At 40.9% G+C, this 20,961-nt stretch overlaps 1 long non-coding RNA gene across 1 annotated transcript in view; it reads left to right on the forward strand.

Moving 5' to 3' along the window:
- The first annotated feature begins 5,851 nt into the window (after positions 1-5,851).
- The window catches only part of LOC131275757 (uncharacterized), a 45,838-nt gene continuing 30,728 nt past the window's right edge, over positions 5,852-20,961 (forward strand). The window contains exons 1-2 of the long non-coding RNA XR_009183175.1: positions 5,852-6,104; positions 6,275-6,333. This is a non-coding gene — a long non-coding RNA (uncharacterized lncRNA). The remainder of the gene's footprint in view (positions 6,105-6,274; positions 6,334-20,961) is intronic.

A 20,961-nucleotide genomic window follows, 5' to 3' on the forward strand; every position in this document is an offset into this window, starting at 1 on the left:
GATGAGTGTTCCCCTTCCTTCACATCCTCTCCAGCACTTGAATTCTTCTGTTTTTTTCATAGCTGCCAATCTTACGGGTGTAAGATAGTATCTCATTGTAGTTTTCATTTGCATTTCCCTGATAGCTAGAGATTTGGAACATTTTTTCATGTGCTTTCTTGCCATTTGTATTTCTTCTTCGGAGAAGTGTCTGTTTAAGTCTTTTTCCCATTTTTTAAACGGGTTGTTTATCTTTTTATTTTCAAGATATAGGAGTTCTTTATATATGCAAGTTATAAGTTTCTTATCAGATATATGATTGCCAAATATTTTCTCCCACTGTGTGGGCTCCCTTTTTACTTTCTTGACAAACTCCTTTGAGGTGCAGAAGGCTTTAATTTTGAGGAAGTCCCATTTATCTATTAGTTCTTTTGCTGCTCGTGCTTTTGGTGAGATATTCATAAATCCATTTCCTATTACAAGGTCCTGTAGATGTTTCCCTACACTGCTTTCTAAGGTTTTTATGGTCTTGGCTCTTATATTTAGGTCTTTGATCCATCTTGAGTTGATCTTTGTATAAGGTGTGAGATGGTAATCCTCTTTCCTTCTTCTACATATGGCTATCCAGTTCTCCAGACACCATATGTTGAATAGGCCACTCTCTCCCAGTTGAGAGGGTTTGGTGGCCTTATCGAATATTATGTGGCTGTATATGTGAGGTTCTATATCAGAGCTTTCAATTCGATTCCATTGGTCTATGTGTCTCTCCTTATGCCAATACCATGCTGTTTTCACCACCATAGCTTTATAGTATGTTTTGAAGTCAGGTAGTGTGATTCCTCCAATTTCGTTTTTCTTTTTCAGTATGTCTTTGGCTATTCGGGGTCTCTTTCCTTTCCAAATAAATTTCATAGTTAGTTTTTCTAGTTCCTTAAAGAAGGCTGCATTGATTTTTATTGGGATTGCATTGAATGTGTAGATCAGTTTTGGTAGGATAGACATCTTAATAATGTTCAGTCTTCCTATCCATGAACAAGGAATAGTCTTCCATTTATTTAGGTCTTCTTTGTTTTCCTTGAACAATCTTGTATAGTTCTCGTTGTATAAGTTCTTTACCTCTTTAGTTAAATTTATTCCTAAGTATTTGATTTTTTTATTTACTATTGTGAATGGTATTTGTTTCTTGATTTCCTCCTGATCTTGCTCATTATTGGTGTACAGAAATGCTACTGATTTTTTGCGCATTGATCTTATAACCTGCGACTTTACTAAACTCATTTATGAGTTCTAGAATCTTCGTTGTAGATCTCTCAGGGTTTTCTATGTATAGGATCATGTCATCTGCAAATAATGAAATTTTGATTTCTTCCTTTCCAATTTGAATGCCTTTTATTTCTGGTTCTTGCCTCAGTGCTCGAGCAAGTACTTCTAAGACAATGTTAAATAGGAGCGGAGACAGTGGGCATCCTTGTGTTGTTCCTGAGTTTAGAGGGAAGGAGTCTAGGATTTCTCCATTGTAAACAATATTGGCTTTAGGTTTTTCATATATACTCTTTATCATGTTCAAAAAATTTCCTTGTATTCCAATCTTTTGGAGTGTTTTTATCAAGAAAGGGTGCTGTATTTTGTCAAATGCTTTTTCTGCATCAATAGATATAATCATGTGATTTTTTTCCTTCAATCTGTTTATATGGTGTATTACATTGATTGATTTTCTTATGTTGAACCATCCTTGCATACCTGGGATGAATCCCACTTGGTCGTGGTGTATCGTACGTTTAATGTGTTGTTGAATACGATTAGCAAGTATTTTGTTAAGTATTTTTGCGTCTAGGTTCATTAGAGAAATTGGTCTGTAATTTTCCTTTCTTGTGATGTCTTTGTTTGGCCTTGGTACTAGGGTAATGTTGGCATCATAGAAGGAGTTGGGTAATGTTCTTTCTGTTTCAATTTTTTGGAATAGTTTCAGCAGGATTGGTGTCAGTTCTTTCCGGAATGTTTTGTAGAATTCACCTGTGAAGCCATCTGGCCCTGGGCTCTTCTTAGTTGGGAGATTTTTAATAACTGATTCTATCTCTCTGCTTGTGATTGGTTTGTTAAGATCATCAATTTCTTCTTTTGTCAGTATGGGCTGCTTATGTGTTTCTAGGAATTTGTCCATTTCCTCTAGATTGTCATTTTTGTTGGAATATAGTTTTTCAAAATATCCTCTTATGATAGTCTTTATTTCTGTGGGTTCAGTGGTGATATTGCCTTTCTCATTTCTTATTTTGTGTATTTGCATCTTCTCTCTTTTTTTCTTTGTTAGTGTCGCTAAAGGTTTGTCAATTTTGTTAATCTTCTCAAAAAACCAGCTCTTGGTCTTGTTTATCTGTTCAAGTGCTTTCTTATTTTCTATTTCATTTAGTTCTGCTCTTATCTGTGTTATTTCCTTCCTTCTTCTTCCTGTTGGGTTACTTTGTTGTTGTTTTTCTAATTCCTTCAAATGTGCAGTTAGTTCTTCAATTTTTGCTCTTTCTTCTTTTTTGACATATGAATTTATGGCTATAAACTTCCCTCTCAGTACTGCTTTTGCTGCATCCCATAAATTTTGGTATGTTGTATTATCATTATCATTTGTTTCAAGGTAGTCATTGATTTCTTTTGAGATTTCCTCTTTGACCCACTGTTTTTCTAAGAGTGTGCTGTTTAATTTCCAAATCGTGGTGTGAAATCTGGGCTTCTGTCCCTTGCGAATCTCCAGCTTGACTCCACTGTGGTCAGAGATAATGTTTTGTATGATTTCAATCTTTCTGAATTCGTTCAGCCTTTCTTTGTGGCCTAGCATATGATCTATCTTGAAGAATGATCCATGTGCGCTTGAGAAAAATGTATATCCTGCTGTGTTTGGGTGTAGCGATCTATATATGTCTATTAGATCCAGCTCCTCTAATATACTATTCAGATGTTTTGTTTCTTTGGTGATTCTCTTTTGAGATGTTCTGTCCAGAGTTGATAGTGGTGTATTAAAATCCCCCGCTATAATTGTAGATGTATCTATTGTTTCACTTAGTTTTTCCAGCGTTTGCCTGACGTATTTAGAGGCACCCTTGTTAGGGGCATAAATATTTATGATTGTTCGATCTTCTTGACAGATTTTCCCTTTCACTAAAATGTAGTATCCTTCTTTGTCTCTCACAATTGTTTCACATTTAAAGTCTATTTTGTCTGATATTAATATAGCTACTCCTGCCTTTTTTTGGTTATTGTTAGCTTGTATGATTGTTTTCCAGCCATTCACTTTCAATCTCCATGCGTCTCTGGGTCTAAGATGTGTCTCTTGCAGACAGTGTACGGATGGGTCATATTTCCTTATCCAATGTCCCAGTCTGAATCTTTTGATAGGTGAGTTTAATCCGTTGACATTCAGTGTTATTACTATCAAGGAATTATTTGTGTTAGCCATATTTTGATTGGATTTGTGTTTGTCATATTTTGTTTGTATATATTTTTTTGTCTTTGTTGTTGTTGTTGTTGATCTTATACTCTCCTCCAACTCTGCCTTTCCTGTTTTTTCCTTTCTTCCTGCAGAACTCCCTTTAGAATTTCTTGAAGGGGAGGTTTCTTGTTGGTATACTCTTTCAGTTTCTGTTTGTCTGTGAATATTTTGAACTCTCCATCATGTTTGAATGCTAGTTTAGCTGGATAGAGTATTCTTGGTTGGAAATTTTTTTCCTTTAGTACCTTGACTGTATCATACCACTGCCTTCTTGCCTCCATGGTTTCAGAAGAGAAATCAGCACTTAATCTAATTGAGCTTCCCTTGTATGTGATGGTTTTCTTTTCTCTTGCTGCTTTTAGGATTTTCTCTGTCTTGAGCATTGGATAATTTGACAAGTATATGTCTTGCGGTGGGCCTGTTGGGGTTTATGACTAGTGGAGTGCGCTGTGCTTCTTGGATATGTACATCTGTCTCTTTCAGTAGATTTGGGAAGTTTTCAGCCATTATTTCCTGCAACACTCTTTCTGACCCCTTTCCCTTCTCTTCACCTTCTGGAATGCCTATAATACGTATGTTTGAGCGTTTTGCATTGTCATTCAGGTCCCTAAGTCCTAATTGGATTTTTTCTATCTTCTTATTGACCCCTTCTACTATCTGTTTGATTTCTGATGTACTGTCTTCCACATCACTAATTCTCTGCTCTGTCTCTTCTAGTCTGCTGATATTTGCTGCAAGTGTATTTTTGATTTCTTGAACTGTGGTGTTCATTCCCATCATATCTGTTATGTTTTTGCGTATGTCTGCAATTTCCCCTCCAAGTGATGTCTTCATGTTGTTAACCTCTTTCATTACTTCATCAAATTTGTCGGTGATAAATGTTCTGAGATCTTTCATTGCTTGTGCCAAGTTTTGCTCCCCTTCGTGATTATTGGTTTGTTGATTGGATTCAGCCATGTTTTCCTGATTACTGGTTTAGTTTGTAGATTTTTGTTGCTTTCTGGTCATCTCTTTATCTTGACGGATTTAATCAGTTCCTTAGCTTCTTTGTCTGCTCTTGGAGGTTAATTAGCTGTTATTTTTGCATAGGTGTTATATCTTCTCTTTGTCCCTTTTTTCTTCTTATTCTAGTTTCTTGTTGTTGGTTAAGTTCACTTTCCACCGGATCGATGTCCCGGCACTTCTGCCCTGCAAAAATCCTGAAAAAGCCTTGCCTTGGAGAACCTGCCGCCGCACCCAGCCGTCTCTTCCCAGGACAGACCACAAAGGCAAGTTCACTCAGCGACCATCTTGTCTCCTCCCATCCCAAGCATCATTTTCATTGAAAATACTGTAGTGTGTATTTCCAACAGAGGAGAACTGTTTTTTTTTAATATAACCACAATATTATCATCATATTCAACAAAATCAACAGTAATTCCTTAATGTCCTTTTTTAACGATCTTCTTTTTTTTTTAAAGATTTATTTTTTTATTTTATTTCTCCGCTTCCCCCCCCCCCCCCCCCAGTTATCTGTTCTCTGTGTCTATCTGCTGCGTGTTCTTCTTTGTCCACCTCACAGGAATCTGTGTCTCTCTTTTTTGTTGCGTCATCTTGTGTGTCAGCTCTCCATGTATGCAGTGCCATTCCTGGGCAGGCTGCACTTTCTTTCATGCTGGGCAGCTTTCCTTACAGGGCGCACTCCTTGAATGTGGGGCTCCCCTATGCGGGGACACCCTTGCATGGCAGGGCACTTCTTGCGCTTATCAGCACTGTGCATGGGCCAGCTCCACACGGGTCAAGGAGGCCCAGTGTTTGAACCACAGACCTCCCATGTGGTAGATGGACGCCCTAACCACTGGGCAAAGTTTGCTTCCCCTTAATGTCTTTTTAATACTTAGTTTTAAATTTTTTCCCCATTTGCCCTGAATATGTCATGTTACAGTTCAAACTCTAACAATTAAGGTAAGAAGCTTGACAAGAAGTATCTAGAATTCAGCTAGGCAAATTCTTTTTCTCCCTTCCTGTTCTCTTAACTATTGCTGGTCTCGGTTAATGACTGCAGCATGCCCTGTTTGGTTTGGAGCAAGACTTTCAGAGGCTCTTTTCCCACAGGCATTATGCTGTGTTCTGTCTTTGCTCTGACTCAGGCTCCAGGTAGCAGAGACTGATTGGGGATATGAAGCTTGAATCTGAGGTGCAGGAGGCTTCTAGGTTTGGGAGGTAAGAGACAGTGGTAGGAGGAAAGGAATGAGGTAGAAAATCCAGGGAATCCTTGTAGACCCGAGACTTAATATTTGATGAATGAAGTGAGTGTGAGAGAATAGGATCCCTGCGGAAGAGGCATAGGTTTAGGGCACACAATAAAGATCCCCACAACATCTAGTTGCTTCTGTATCCCACAGGTACTGGCTGCATGGAAATAAGATGGGCATTTACAAGTAAGGTTCAAAGAAGTCACCCTAGGCAGTAGAAATCATCTTTAGATGACTTAACTTCCATTTGGCCCTCTGGCAGAGTTTCACAGGAGACACTGGGTTGACTCGCACCATGACACTGTCTGATCTTTCTGCCTTGGGAGAGTAAGATTGGGAGAAGATTTTGCCTTCAAAGAACAGGGAAGACATGGAAACCATGAAGAAATTGACTCAAAAGCATAAGGCAAAAGGTGAGATTGTTGAGGGTCTAGAGAGGTGAAGAGGGGTCCAAAACTACAGGTTCAGGTGAGAATGCTTTAGGCTACAACTGCATAGCTCCTTTCCACCCTCCGGGTCAGAAGAACTACTTGAGGGCATTAGGGAAAGTATAATTTCTCATAGATTCTTTTTCTTCCCCTAGATGTATCTTCTAAGAATACCGACTGGTCCCAAGAGAAGAAAGAAAAGCCTGACTTAATAGTAAGTTGAGGTTACCTTCTTTTTTCTGGAATTCTGGCCCATTTCCCAGATAACAGGCATATTGTTCTCTTTCTTGAGAAGAGAGGTGATCAACATTTAGGGAGTTCATGCCTTGTGTCAGGTACTGTATTAGGCATTTTATAATGGTTTCTACATGCATGCTTTTTATTTTCCTTGTTGGAAAATATACCCAGAATTAATATTAAGAATCCAGAGAACTCTAAAACTTAGGAATGTTTTTGAAAAACTGAGGATATTGAAAATTTTTATTATGTATTGTTAAATTTTTTTGCATATCCACATACACATTCTACCTAATATCATCTTGTACATGGATGTCTTTTTTACCTTTTTATTGTTGAACTTTTCAAACATTTAGAGACATTGCATAGAAATAATAGACCCTCATTTATCATCCTCTTATTTCTACTATCATCTATAATGTTTCATTTCTACCCCTCACACTTCCCTCACTGGATTATTTTAAACAGATTTCAGGCATTATATCATTTTCCACAAAAATCTCTTAATGATAGGTAAATTCCTAGAAAATAAGTTTTCAAAGGCAAACTTGAAGCCACCTACCAGGTGATAAAGAGGAAATAAGCATGAAGACCTCCCAAAAAGTAGTTTGCCTAGTACTTGAGGAATAGATGGATGGATGGATGGATGGATGGATGGATGGATGGATAGAGGATATGAATATGATTGAGTGAATATGAAGATGAGAGAAAACCGAAATAAAATTTTGTGGTCTATAAAATGAAAAAAAAACTAGTTCTATGAGTTAAATTCTAATCTCACTGGACTATAAAATACCCTTCCGTTATTGGTTTGGGTAGTTCATTAGATGATATACTATGGATACAAAATTATACCTCCAAGAAATGTCAAATGCAATTGAAGCAGAAGTAAAGCAAGCTAATTGCTAGCTTTTATACAGTGAAGCTCATTGGACTATGATCTAGTAACCTTTAACAATTTTTCCAGATTTTGGATAATTTTTTTTGCCTCAAAGTAAAAAGAATATAAACACGCTAAGTATTTATAAGATGAAGACATTTGTGTGGGCTGGAGTAAGCTGGGGGGTCTTCCTGAAAGTAGTTTGATTTGAGCTGTTCCTTAAGTTAAGGATACATAGAATTTAAATTGTCAGAAGAAGTAGGAATGATATGTCCAGGTAGAAAGCTGTCATGATTAAAACTAAGAGGTAGCACAAATAAGACATGTCCAAGGATCTGTGAAGACCCAGACATGGCTTGAGTAGGGAGACCAAGTTTCAACATAGGAAGAGGTAGGTTTTGCTAATTGGGACACACCTAGTGTTGGCAGGCCTTGACTGGTGATGTGAAGCATATGGAGAAAGGCTGTGGTATTTGGGGTAAGGGAGACATGAGTGGAAATCTGGGAACTTGGTATGGATAACAGGGGAGAAGAATCAAGGTAACTTTTTGATGTCTGTGCCCTAGGAACCAGGCAAAGTAAGAGGTTGAACAGTGCAGAAAGTCAGGGGTTCCAGCAGTTGGAGACCAAGGCTCATATTGTTGAAATAGTCTTTTGAATAGGGAATTATTTTCAAGATCAGTTACACTGAGTTTACCTTGAAGATTTTGGTTGTAACTTTGATTTCTCTTAAAATATCTAACGTAAAGGTCAGTCACCTTTAATTACCATTGACAGTTAAAAATATATTTGAGGTTTAGGAAGCCCATGCACATGTGTAATTGTTTAGGCACCACTGCTTATAAGAAATAACTTTTTAGGAATTAGAGAGTTAAAATTAAAGTCATACTATTATTAGATTCAGAAAGGATCGTCAATGCAGAAACTACTTTTATTCCTGTTATGTATAATTGCATCTATAATTTTTAGTTCTAAATATTATATGCTTTGGGTAGCCCTCAAACATTACTATTATGATCGGGTCCTAATTCATAAGCTTTCAACATGGAAGTTCTTCTAGTTAAATGTGTCCTGAATATTTTCAAGTTAAATACCTACTGAATTGTTTGTTTAAAAAAACATGAAATGGATTCTTAACTCACAGAGTTAAAGTTTGTGGATCATATCATTTCCTTTTTTTTTTTTACATTTTTTTTACAACTCAATTTTTATTGATACATACTAAAGCATACAATGCATCTAAAGTGTACAGATAACAGAATTTGGTATAATCACATAGTTGTGCATTTACTTTAATTATTAGAGGATTTTCATTATTCCAATAAAAAAGATAAACAGAGGAACTTATCACCTTTCAATCTCTCTATTCTTCCCCTGCCATACATAGCTGTTATTCTGTTCTGTGTCTTTAGTTTACTTGTTATTTATATTTTGTGAAAACAAGTCATATATGCAATATTACCCATATTCACATTTCATTGTGAAACAGTCCCATGTTACATTTTTTAGCATCTGCAGTTTGCCATCAGTTGTTTCTTCAAGACACATGAGGTCAGGATGTGTCACAAAAGTCTAGGGTCCCGGAATTAAGGAATGTGCCACCCCTGTCTGCTCTATTCAAAGTCCTGCATGTGCTACCTATTCAGATGAGTAGTTCCTTCCAACTCCTGCTGTCCTCCTTAGAATTGGAATATTCGCCTTGGGTAGAGCTCCCACATAAAATACAAAACATCAGCCTTGAAGTTAGGATAATTATGTCCCAAGTACCACCGAGACCACATTAGTGTTTGAAATTCAAATTTAAATGCATAACCTGAATTAATCACTAAACATCATTTCCTTCTTATGCACTTTGACTTCCAACTGCTATACTCAAAATAGAGCATGTAAAACTAAAGAGTGCCCTCCTCTCATACCATTGCCTGTGGGCAAAGTTCATAAGCTGTTTTCTAAGAAAGAAGTACTCTAAATATTAGGAGAGGATGAACCTCCACCCAAGCAGGTTAAACTATTTTGTTGTTATTGTTGTTTGACTTTAATATTTATTGAGATATTCTATACATATTGCCAAGTGCACAGTTCAAAAATATTTTCAGGGGAAACGGACTTGGCCCAGTGGTTAGGGCGTCCACCTACCACATGGCAGGTCTGCGGTTCAAACCCCGGGCCTCCTTGACCTGGGTGGAGCTGGCCCATGCACAGTGCTGGTGCACGCAAGGAGTATTGTGCTGTCCCGGCCAGCGGGACGATCAACGGGAGCTCTATATCCTATGAGGGAAGAATGGTATGGGACAAGAGACACAAAGAACGACAGCAAGACAGTATTCTGATCAAGTTGCAAAATTTTATTGAGGGGACTGAGCGTATATACTCTAGGGAGGAGGGGGGTGGCGGGTAAGGATAGATGGCGATCTGGGATTGGCAGCTGCTGTTGCTAGGGCGGAAGGTAGATTTGAGGTAAGAACTTTTGGCGCAAACTGGTTCTGTAAAGAAGGGAGAGGGTGACCTAAGCTATTGTTGTATCAGCCCAGGTGGCCATGTTTCCGGCATTGCTGAAAGGTAGATTCTATGCATGCTGCCTTAATCACCCACAACATCTCCTCCCTTTATTTTTCAAAAGGATGGAGGAAGAATGCTCATCGAGCACTCTTTTGGCATTAACCTGCCGGGGGAAGTAGAGGCCTCATTCCCCATGTTGTTTCTGGCTCTGTTTTTCTGGGGAGGGGAATTTGGGGTAGGATTTGCGCAGAGCGAACCCTTATTTGCGCAGAGCGAACCCCTCTGCTAATGAGGCATGCTTCTCAAGGAGCTCGAAAATGGCCTTTAATTGTTTTGACCCTCCTTTGCAGTGCTTTGCCTCGCACCCAGCGGTACCAATCAAAGCATAGTTTCGAGTTATATGCTGTTCCCGTAGGAGGGGGCTTTTCACCCGTGAGGGTGGGCAGCAATTAGTTAGTCTAGAGATATACCTTAATCAGCGAGGTGAAGCCGGTGATAGTGCACTTGAATAGGCCTGCTAAGAGCGGAATCAATTTGGTCTTTTACTAGTTGTATAATTCTTTTTATGGCCCAAGGTGCAAAGGATATTATAAGGAGTATGGTTATAAGGGGCCTAGTATGGGGAGAATGTAAGGAAGGATTCCGTTGAATCCCCAGGAGGCACTTCCTTGGGCTTCTCGCTCAAGTTTGCAGTTTGCAATTCCTTCCCTAAGTTTGGACATGGAATCTTTGACTAAGCCAGAATGGTCAGCGTAAAAGCAACATTCCTCGCCTAGTGCGGCACAAAGCCCTCCTTGCTTAAGGAAAAGTAGATCTAAACCTCTCCTGTTCTGGAGAACAACTTCTGATAAGGATGTAAGGGATTTCTTGAGATGGGTGATGGAGTTTTCAATGCATGCTAAATCTTCATCTATGGCAGCTCTCAAGTGGGAAAAGCCTTGTTTTTGGGGAACGACAGCGGCGGTTCCGGTACTTAGGCCAGCAATACCTAAAAGGGAGGCAATAGTGACAGCCGTAACAAGTTCTCTTTTTTTCCTTGACATGGTTGGAGGTTGTGCATCCCAGTATTGATAAAGGTCTTCTCCTCTATGGAAGACAACACAGCTACTTCGTTTGTTTCAGTGAGGACTTTTACCAATACGCGAAGTCCTGTGGAAGAGCATAGCCATTTTGCCCCTGTTGGGGGAATGTAGAATTTACCTGTTGATGGAGAGGATAACTAACTGTGCACAGACTTTGTTAAAGGAGGAGGGAACACTACCAACACAATGTCCAGAGTGAATAACGGATTGCATGGTAAGGCCGATTTTTGTTGTATTCCAAGAACATTGGGGAAGGTTATTCTCGTTTGAAGTATTAAATGAGGTATTAAGGGCCACAGCGTCATAAAAAGGGGGGTTGGCAGAGAAACATAACCAACAACTACGGGTAAAGTTAGGCTGGGAGGAGTTTAGGGAGAGAAAGGCAGCTTGGAGCACTGACCAAAGTGGGTTATAGATTGGTTTGAGTTTCATGGAAGGTTTTGAGGGTGACAATGTGAGGCCGGTAGCAGAGGAAGAATGGGCTGAATTGATTTGATTGGTAGGTTTGTGAGGAGGGGTAGTCACAATTTGAGGGGAAGGGGGTGGAGTTTGGCAAGGAGGGGGAGCGAGCACTACATTTGGCCCAATGGAGAGTGATGGCTGCTGTACCTTTTCCTTTTTTATCATGATAAAACTCCCTGGGTCAGTTCCTGATATATAGAGCCTGAAGCCCCAGGTACGACCGAGCAGCCAACCGGGGTCGTTAGGTTGCAGTACAGTGAGTGTTACTTGGTTGAGGCTGGGACTTTGTAGTTGTAGATATTTGTCTGGAGTGTTAGCTGCCCAGCCAAAGGCTAATGTTTCACACCCCCAATATGCACAGTAGTATTCTTTTGGGGAATTACAGTAGCTTTTTCCGGGATTTGAGGCTGGGCATATGTAAAAGCCGCCTACGTTACGTCCACGGCATATGTCAGCATGGTTCTTTTTTCCCGGGAAATGAGTATTGGAAAAAACTGCTAGGACACAGGGGTGGGCGGTGAAGGAAGGGCTTCCTGCAGTAACACAGGAGCTTAAGACTTGTTCTTGTTGCCATAGTATTAGGGACCACTTCCAAGGCTGATGGGGGTTGGTTTCAAGGGAAGTGGTGCTTTGGTTATTGAGCACACTCTGTAGGAGAAAATGTAAGGTGACAGCCTTAAGCGGTAGTAGATTTAATGAGGCCATGTTACCAGGAGCCATAGGAGTTTAAGGAAGGCAAGCTAGCAGAATGAAGCACCCTACAATGCACAAATACGTTACGGCAAGAAGGGTTTTTTCTAGCAGGTTCCAATCTTTTGGGGCAACGGTTGCTAATCCAGCTGTGAACAGTAATGCCAGAAAACCAATTGGCAAGAGCCAATAGTTTATGTGGCAATAAATCATGTGGCTTTAGTGATGGGGCAAACCTGTGGGCTGAGCTTCTTTAAGTCGCAGGCCGTATGTAGATTCTTTGCGCAGGACTTGAAATCCAATGAGATTTTCCCGCGCGGGTTACAGCAAGGCTGGTGGTTTTTCACTGGCGACGTGCTGGAAGAGAAAAAGATTTCTTTTCTCAGAGAGGGGTTTGTTCCCTGGAAAGGTTATTGTTAAAGGGGAGAGGGTTTTTTTCCAACAGTGGAGGATTAACATGTCTTATTAATCTTTCTGGAAGCCAGCGAGGGCCTTCTTTTTCTTGGTCGTATATGCAAGCAGAGCCTCGCCCCCAGATGATAACGGGGTCGGGCCCATTCCATTTCGATGTTGAGGGGTCGCGCCACATAACGGTGGCTTGTTGCGTTTGTGTTTTGGGATGCCAGTACCTATCGGCTGCAGAGTGCCCTTCTTGATCCAGAGTTAGGAAGTTGAGGACAAAGAGAGCATGATGTAAAAGATCTTGGGGGCATTGATTTGTGAGCTTGAGAGTGCTATTGGCTAGACGGCACAGGGCATTTTTTAGGGTGCGATGTGCTCGTTCTACTATTCCTTGGCCCTGGGGGTTGTATGGTATCCCTGTTTTATGTATGATTTGTAATTTTTGACAGAAAGTTTGAAAATTTTTTCCCATTTATCCAGGCCCATTATCTGTTTTAATGAGCTTAGGCTGGCCTAGAATAGTGAAACAATGTAGTAAATGAGAATAACATGTTTTGAAGCTTCTCCTGATTGTAGACTAGCTAGAATGAATCCACTGTATGTGTCAATGCAAACATGAATATATTTGAGTTGCCCAAAATTGGCAAAGTGGGTAATATCCATCTGCCAGATTTCGTTTGGGTAAGTGCTCTTGGGTTGACTCCTAGGTGAGGGACTGGCAATTGGGTTACACAATTTTTGCAGGTTTTAACAATTTCCCTTGCTTGTTCTCTAGTAATATTGAATTTTAGTCAGAGAGTGTTTGCATTTAGGTGATGTTGTGCATGGGCTTGGGAAGCTAAGGTAAAAGAGTTGCAAAGATTGGGACATATTAGCTGAGTGGCAGCGTCTGCTAAAGCATTGCCTTCTGCAAGAGGGCCTGGTAGATTTTGGTGGGCACAGAGATGCCCTACGAAGAAGGGGTGTTGTTGTTTGAGAATTAGTTTTTGCAGCTGTGAGAATAAGGGGACTGATTTGGAGGAGGGCTTGATAAATGGAGTTGTTTCTAATAGCGGTATAGACTAGGCTATATATGCACTATCAGTGTATAAATTAAAAGGTTGGTTTTGAAGGTGGGAAAAAACTTGCAGGACTGCATAGAGCTTGACAAGTTGGGCTGAAGTATAGGGAGAACGCATGGAAAAGACTCGACCCTGTATGACGTATGCTGCAGTCCCATTAGCTGATCCATCAGTAAAGACTAAGGTGGCAGAGTCTATGGGTTTTGTTTTAGTGACTTTAGGGAAGGTGAATTGATGGATTTTGGTGAACTGAATTAGTGGATCACCAGGGTAGTGGTTATCAATATTGCCTAGAAACGAAAAGCATGTGATAGCCCATTCCTCGTCGGTTTGGGAGAGCCAATGGATTTGATCCTGAGTGAACGGAACGATCAGGGAATCAGGGTCTTTTCCAAACAATTGGCGACTAGTTTGTCGGCCTTTTATTATGAGGGCAGCTATAAGAGAAATGTGTGAGGAGAGCACCTTTGATGGGGTAGCGGAGAGGTGAACCCAGAGCAATGGGTGACCTTGTCCATTTGGCTCTTTTATGTTTGATTGCCAGAAAACTCCTGTAGGTGTATGAACTGTAGCTAGAATTATAAAGATTAAGGGTTGGTGGTAATTTATTTGATAACAGGTTTGACTTTGGATAGCTTGATTTATTAAGATAAGCGCTTGCATTGCCTCTGGAGTTACGCTTCGGGGAGAGGAGGGGTTTGCGTCACCTTTTAAGATATTATAGAGTGGCAGAAGGGTTTCAGTGGGTAGTTTTAGGTAGGGGCGGAGCCATTGAATGTCTCCTAGAAGTTTTTGGAAATCATTTAGAATTAATAGATGGGAGGTTCGCAGCTGAACGCGGGGTGTTAAGACTTGTTGGTGCCAAAGCTCAAAACCCAAATAGGAAAAGAGGTTTGAGGTTTGCACCTTATCAGGGGCTATTTGAAGACCTCTTGCAGTTAAGTTTTTTAGAAGGTCTTGAAAACAAAGGTGTAGATTGGACAAGTTTAGACCTGCTAACAGGATATCATCCATATAATGAAGGATGTAGATTTGTGGCCATAGTTGCCGGATGGGGTTAATAGCGTCGGCAACAAATTTTTGATGTAAGGTTGGACTATTTGCCATGCCTTGTGGTAAGACTTTCCATTGAAATCGGGGCATAGGGCCTTGAAAGTTAATTTGAGGAACACTAAAGGCCTGTTGCCTGTCTTTTGGGTGAAGCGGTATGGAAAAAAAACAATCCTTTAGGTCTAGAACTATTTTGTGAAGGCCAATAGGAATAGCAACTGGTGAAGGGAGACCGGGCTGCAGTGCCCCCATGGGCAACATTGCTTTGTTTACAGCTTGTAAGTCTTGTAATAGTCTCCCTTTGCCTGTCTTCTTCCTCATGACAAAAATGGGAGTGTTCCAGGGGGACTGAGTGGGTTCAATATGTCCGGCGTTAAGTTGTTCCTGTACTAACTCTATAGCTGCTAGGGTTTTTTCCTGAGTTAGGGGCCATTGATCAACCCATACTGGTTCCATGGATCTCCAGGAGATTTTTTCAGCATGGGGTACAGGGATGTCAATGGCCATCAGGTTAAATTTTGGGAGAGTCCGAGTCCTGTTTTAGCTGTATTAGGTGTTATAGAGATGGGCTGTTTTATTCCTTGATTAGTTTTGCCTAGGCCTTTGCCAGGGAGAAAGTTCATTTTGAGCATTTGGGCAGTAACTACATCGCTGGGGCAGCACATAAAAATTTTCATTTGAGTTAGAATATCTCTGCCCCAGAGGTTAACGGGGAGATGGGGGATAATATATGGTATAACTGTACCAGTGTTTCCTTCCTCATCTTCCCATTTTAGGGTTTGTGAACTTTGTAGAGGATTTGTGGCTTCACCTATTCCTTTTAATTGGGTGGCAGCAGCTGTGAGGGGCCAGGATTTTGGCCAGTGGTTTGAGGATATAACTGTGGAATCGGCCCCGTGTCTAAGATCCCTTCAAATAGCTTGCCATTAAGTTTTAGTTTTAATGTGGGTCGATTGTGGGATATTGGTTGTGCCCAAAAAATGTCAGAGGATCCAGGGCCCTCTGTGGGGCACTGGAGTTTTTTGAAGTTTGAGTTGACATGTTGAATGGGGAGTATTATAAGTTGTGCTATTCGAGTGCCAGAGGGAATAGGGATAATATTGTTTGAGGTGGTTGCAATTACTTGTACTTCACCTCTAAAGTCATTATCTAGCACACCTGGGATAATTTGGACTCCGAGCAGGGTGACACTAGCTCTTCCTAAAATGAGACCAAAGGTATTTGGGGGTAGAGGCCCATAGACTCCTGTAGGTATGAGGAGAGGGCTGGTTTCTGGGGTTAATATTGACTCAGAGGCAGTACAGAGGTCCATTCCTGTGCTCCCTGCTGTGGCTCTCCATAGGTCTGAGATGCGGCAGCATGGTTTATGGTTGGGAGCGCAGGGACCGCGACTGGGGAAGGTTGAACAGACCGTATTGCCCCTGGGTTTGTTCTGGTTGGGGCCTGGGGCCGGCCCCATTGCAAGTTTCCCTGGGGCTTAGGCTTAAAGGGTTGGCCATTAATATTGTGCAGGAGTGACACTCGGATGCCCAATGAAACCCTTTTTTGCAATGGGGGCAAATAGAGGGTGGCAATGAGGATTTCTTAGAGATGGATGAGGAGGAATTGACTCTTGGTACGGGACAATTTTTTGAAAAATGGCCAGCTTGTTTACAGTTATAGCATGTTGGAGGCTTAGTTTGTGCTGCAAAATTTTGGAAGGCGGCGCCAATGGCTAGTCCCAGAGTTTGAGTGGGCCCGATGCCAGAACAAAATTTTATGTAGTTATTAAGATCGGTATTGCGAAAAGGGCAGATTGCGGCTTGGCAGGCAGTGTTGGCATTTTCAAAAGCCAGATGTTTAATGAAATCACTATCACTCTCACTGGCCCCAAATAAACGCTCAGCCATATTTTGTAGGTGGCTGAGGAAATCGGTATATGGTTCATCGGGTCCTTGCCTTAATTTAGCGAGAGAGGCAGTGGCAGCACCCTTCTGTGGAAGTTTCTTCCATGCTCTAAGCGCGGCTGTCTGTATTTGTGCTATAAGGCCAGGGGGAAATTGAGCTTATTTGTCATTTTGATGGTAGGGGCTTTGACCTAAAAATTTGTTTAATGTCCATTTTTTAGAGGCGGCTTTACGGGCATTACGGGTGGCATACTTTTTGCAGTGTTCTTCATAATCGGATTTCCACAACAGGAAATTGCCGCTGGACAAGGCAGCCCTGGCTAATTGAGACCAATTGTTGGGAGTGAGTGCCTTCTCACTGAGACTTTCTAATAAGGCGAGCGTGAAGGGGGCAGTGGCGCCATAATCATTCACTGCCTTTTTAAATTTTTCTAAATATTTTAAACTAAGTTTCTTATATTTAGCTGTTGTTGTAGTACTAACTTCCTCTTGCTCTCTCCGTGTAGTACTAACTTCCTCTTGTTCTCCCTCGTCAGAGCTGGGGGGGTCTTCCTCACTTTCGCTACTAGAAGCGCCATCTTAGGAGCCAGCAGTAAGGTTTTTGTTCTGACTACGCGTGACTGGGAAAGCATAGGTATGGTGAGTACAATGGGGACAGGGTAAGTGGACATTTTCTGGGAGTGCTAAGGCACCAATGGCCTGAGTTGCTGACTGGAGTTCAGCGAGTAAATCGGCGGCCAGCTGCCGCTCTTGATTAAAGCTTTCTTTAAAATTATCGGCTTGCAGCCGGAGATTTTTTGTCATCTTTTCTAAAGCGTGGAATTGAGGCAGAGATGTGGCTGGATAAAAATGAGAATATGGATCGGGGAATTCAGGTTTATAAGGGGGTGGCTGAAATGGGGGAAGGGAATTGGTTTTGAACATGGAAGGGATTTTAGCCTTTGGTTTAGTTTCTGGATTTTGAAAAGGGGGAAAGATTTTAGCCTTTGGTTTGATTTTGGTTTGATCTGGCGATATACTAGTTTGACTGGTTGGGGTATTTGGCCTACTTTTGTTGGGGTTTTTGTTAGGGGGGCTTTCAGGCATATTAATTATTACTGAGCTGCATGCTGAAGCGGGATGAGAGTGCTCTTTTAAAGCTTCCTCTCCCTTTTTGCAAAGTTTTTGAATGTCTGGAGCAGAAGAATGGACTTTTAGGGTTTCAGAAATGAAATTCCAATAAGAAAAGGCAGTAACTGGGACCTTTTCTGGTCCAAAAGTTTTATAGTAGTCTTGTAGACAGTCTCCGACTCTTAACTAATACTTATGATCTATGGTACCTTCTCGAGGGAACCAAGGGCAAGTTTTTAACAAAAATTCAAAAAAGCGTGTGAGATCCTTTTTCTTAACTCTAGTTCCTCATGCCTTGAGTGCCTCTTTCAAGTGTTTCATATATAAACTATGTTGGGAAGTTCCTTGTCCCATGGTGGGGAAGGGGGGAGCCTACCTTTTAGCTTTTCTTTTCTCTTTCTTTCTTCTTTTCGCCAACACTGGGTGATTGCTCAACGGACCTGTCTCACGAGGAGTTCCCTCATGGTGATCCCAGGTGTGGTGGGTGAGAGAGCGCTCTTCTTTAGTGTGGCGTTCTATCCCTCAGAGGTCTCAAGCCCCACACTGGGTGCCAGGTGTCCCAGCCAGCGGGACGATCAACGGGAGCTCTATATCCTATGAGGGAAGAATGGTATGGGACAAGAGACACAAAGAACGACAGCAAGACAGTATTCTGATCAAGCTGCAAAATTTTATTGAGGGGACTGAGCATATATACTCTAGGGAGAAGCGGGGTGGCGGGTAAGGATAGGTGGCGATCTGGGATTGGCAGCTGCTGTTGCTAGGGCGGAAGGCAGGTTTAAGGTAAGAACTTTTGGCGCGAACTGGTTCTGTAAAGAAGGGAGAGGGTGACCTAAGCTACTGTTGTATCAGCCCGGGTGGCCATGTTACCGGCATTGCTGAAAGGTAGATTCTATGCATGCTGCCTTAATCGCCCACACCATTGTGCCATGCAGGAGTGTGTCCCCCGTGTAGGGGAGCCCCACATGCAAGGAGTGCCCCCTGTAAGGAGAGCCACCCAGCACGAAAGAAAGTGCAGCCTGCCCAAGAATGGTGCTGCACACACGGAGAGCTGACACAGCAAGATGATGCAACAAAAAGAGACAGAGATTCCCGGTGCCGCTGATAAGGATAGAAGTGGTCACAGAAGAACACACAGCAAATGGACACAGAGAGCAGACAATGGGTGGGAGGTGGAGGGGGAAGGGGAGAGAAATTTAAAAACATATATATTTTCAGCAAACTTTCAGAAAGTGAACATGGCCATATGACCAGCACTAAGGTTAAGAAGCAACATCTCCATGTGTGAACATTATGCTCATGAAAACCTTTCTAGTCATTACTTGCTCAAAGATACCTCGATTCTGATTTCTTACATCATAGATTAATTTTGCTATGTTTTTAAAAATAACTGTTATCACACAGTATGTACATACTCTTTTGTCTTTGGCTTCTTTGCTTAACATGTTTTTAGGAGCCATCTATATTGTGGTTTGTATTTGTTCTTCTTCCATTTTTCATGGTAATTTCTTTGTATATAAATACGAAGGGCCAAAAACAGCCAAGGTATGTGTCATAGTAATTAAGACAGTGTGGTATTGGGTCACGGATAGACAAATAGACCAAGGGAACAGAAGAGAGTCCAGAAATAGACCTACACATATATGGTAGCCTTAATATAACAAAGGTGACTGTAGTGCAGTGGAGGAAGGATGGACTTTGAAAGAAGTGATGTGATTGGTTACTGATCATGATCATGTGTATTATTTGTGTCACAATTTGTGGACTGAATAGCTAGCAGCAAAGTTTGTGCCTAATGCAGTTACTCACTGTCAATATACCATGGCAGTTGAAGTTTGAACTGTTTTGTTGGGGAACTGGTATTATTTAACTAAATCATGGTAACTGAAATTTGTGCATATTGGAACTATGCAAAGTAAGGAATGCCTGTACTTAAAGTGGGTGAATTTTAAATGGTTTCTCAAGAAAAGTTTTTTAAATAGACTTTTTAATTTATTTTTTTAAAGATAAATAGATCATACAAAATGTCACATTAAAAAATATAAGAGGATTCCATATACCCCTACTGCCCACCCCTCCCTCCCTCTCCTCCCACATCACCGAACTCTTTCATCAGTGTGGCACATTCATTGCATTTGATGAATACATTTTGGAGCACTGCTACACAGCATGGATTATAGTTTACATTGTAGTTTACTGCTGAGCTTCCCTTTGGGCCCCATGTTGGGTGCCAGTTGCTAAGAAGAGCTCAGCCAATAGGTTGGCTTGAAGGGAAGGCAACGCAGAACTTTATGAAATAAAGGACAGAGAGAAAGACACAAGAGAGGAAATAAAGATGGGACCAGGGTACTCACAGTTTCTGAAACTGAGGGCCTCGTCCCTAGTTTCCACATTGTATTTATTGGAAACTACCGAGCAACTGTTTGCTATCAGAACTGCAACATAATCTACAATAATAAAGAACAACTGCAACATCTACAGTAAGGAACAGATCATACAAAGTTCAAATACAATCTAAACTCTTTTCCCCACATTTCCCCCTTTATGTTTTTGCACATAGGGGGTCACACAAAAACTAAATATATTCCAGTATGTGTTCTGCTAGATAAAATGCTTTTCTAATGCTTTGTGACATCTAGCTCACTGCTAGGAAGTCCTGAACCAGCAGCCGATACCAGAATCTTGATTGAAAATAACAAGTGGAAAGTGCTGACCCATAAGGCATAGATTCACTGATTAACAAAGCTTCCTGCATGATATTTTCACTTTTAGGTTTGAACAATACTCATTAAATTTTTTCTCAATATATTCAGTCCCAGGATTGTTCAAACTTTAAACGGAGATTTACATATATATTCAACAAGGTACATTTATATATCACTTACAGTTCATCAAATCACTTAAGTACACAATATGTTTCATTATTAAAATTCTGCTTAGTATTCAAGCATTTTATACATAATCCATAACTGCAACAACAAACAATAAGACTTCCAACTAACAGACATTTAATAAATAGACTTTCATTTCTCATGGGCGGTAAGATTCCCAACCAACAGGCTATATAGGTCATTATTTGATCAAAAGCGGTCTCATTTTCCCCAGTTTGTATAGTGCCCTTAGCATCTTCACTGGACTTGGGGCCACATCCAATTCACAGGCTAAGTCAACCTTCTTCCTCTTTATTTATTAAAGCTCCTGCTGGAGGTCCTCCTACTCCCATGAAGAACCTTTCCTAATTAACACATCTCAATGAGGGATAAAAGATTTTTAGTATTCCAACAATATTACAAATTCTATTAACATGAGAAAACGTTGTACTCTATCAGTTACAGCAGAGAACATGTTGTAGAGTAATCAGTCAAAACAACAAACAGCCAACCACCTCATAATTCCAACAATAATTATGCCAAAGCTTAGCAAGTTAAGCTTTGGCATAATGGGGGGAAAATGATGTGGGCTATAGGTGGGAGGCTGTTCATT

Source organism: Dasypus novemcinctus, chromosome 24 (assembly GCF_030445035.2).
Source record: "Dasypus novemcinctus isolate mDasNov1 chromosome 24, mDasNov1.1.hap2, whole genome shotgun sequence".
NCBI classification, from domain to species: domain Eukaryota; kingdom Metazoa; phylum Chordata; class Mammalia; order Cingulata; family Dasypodidae; genus Dasypus; species Dasypus novemcinctus.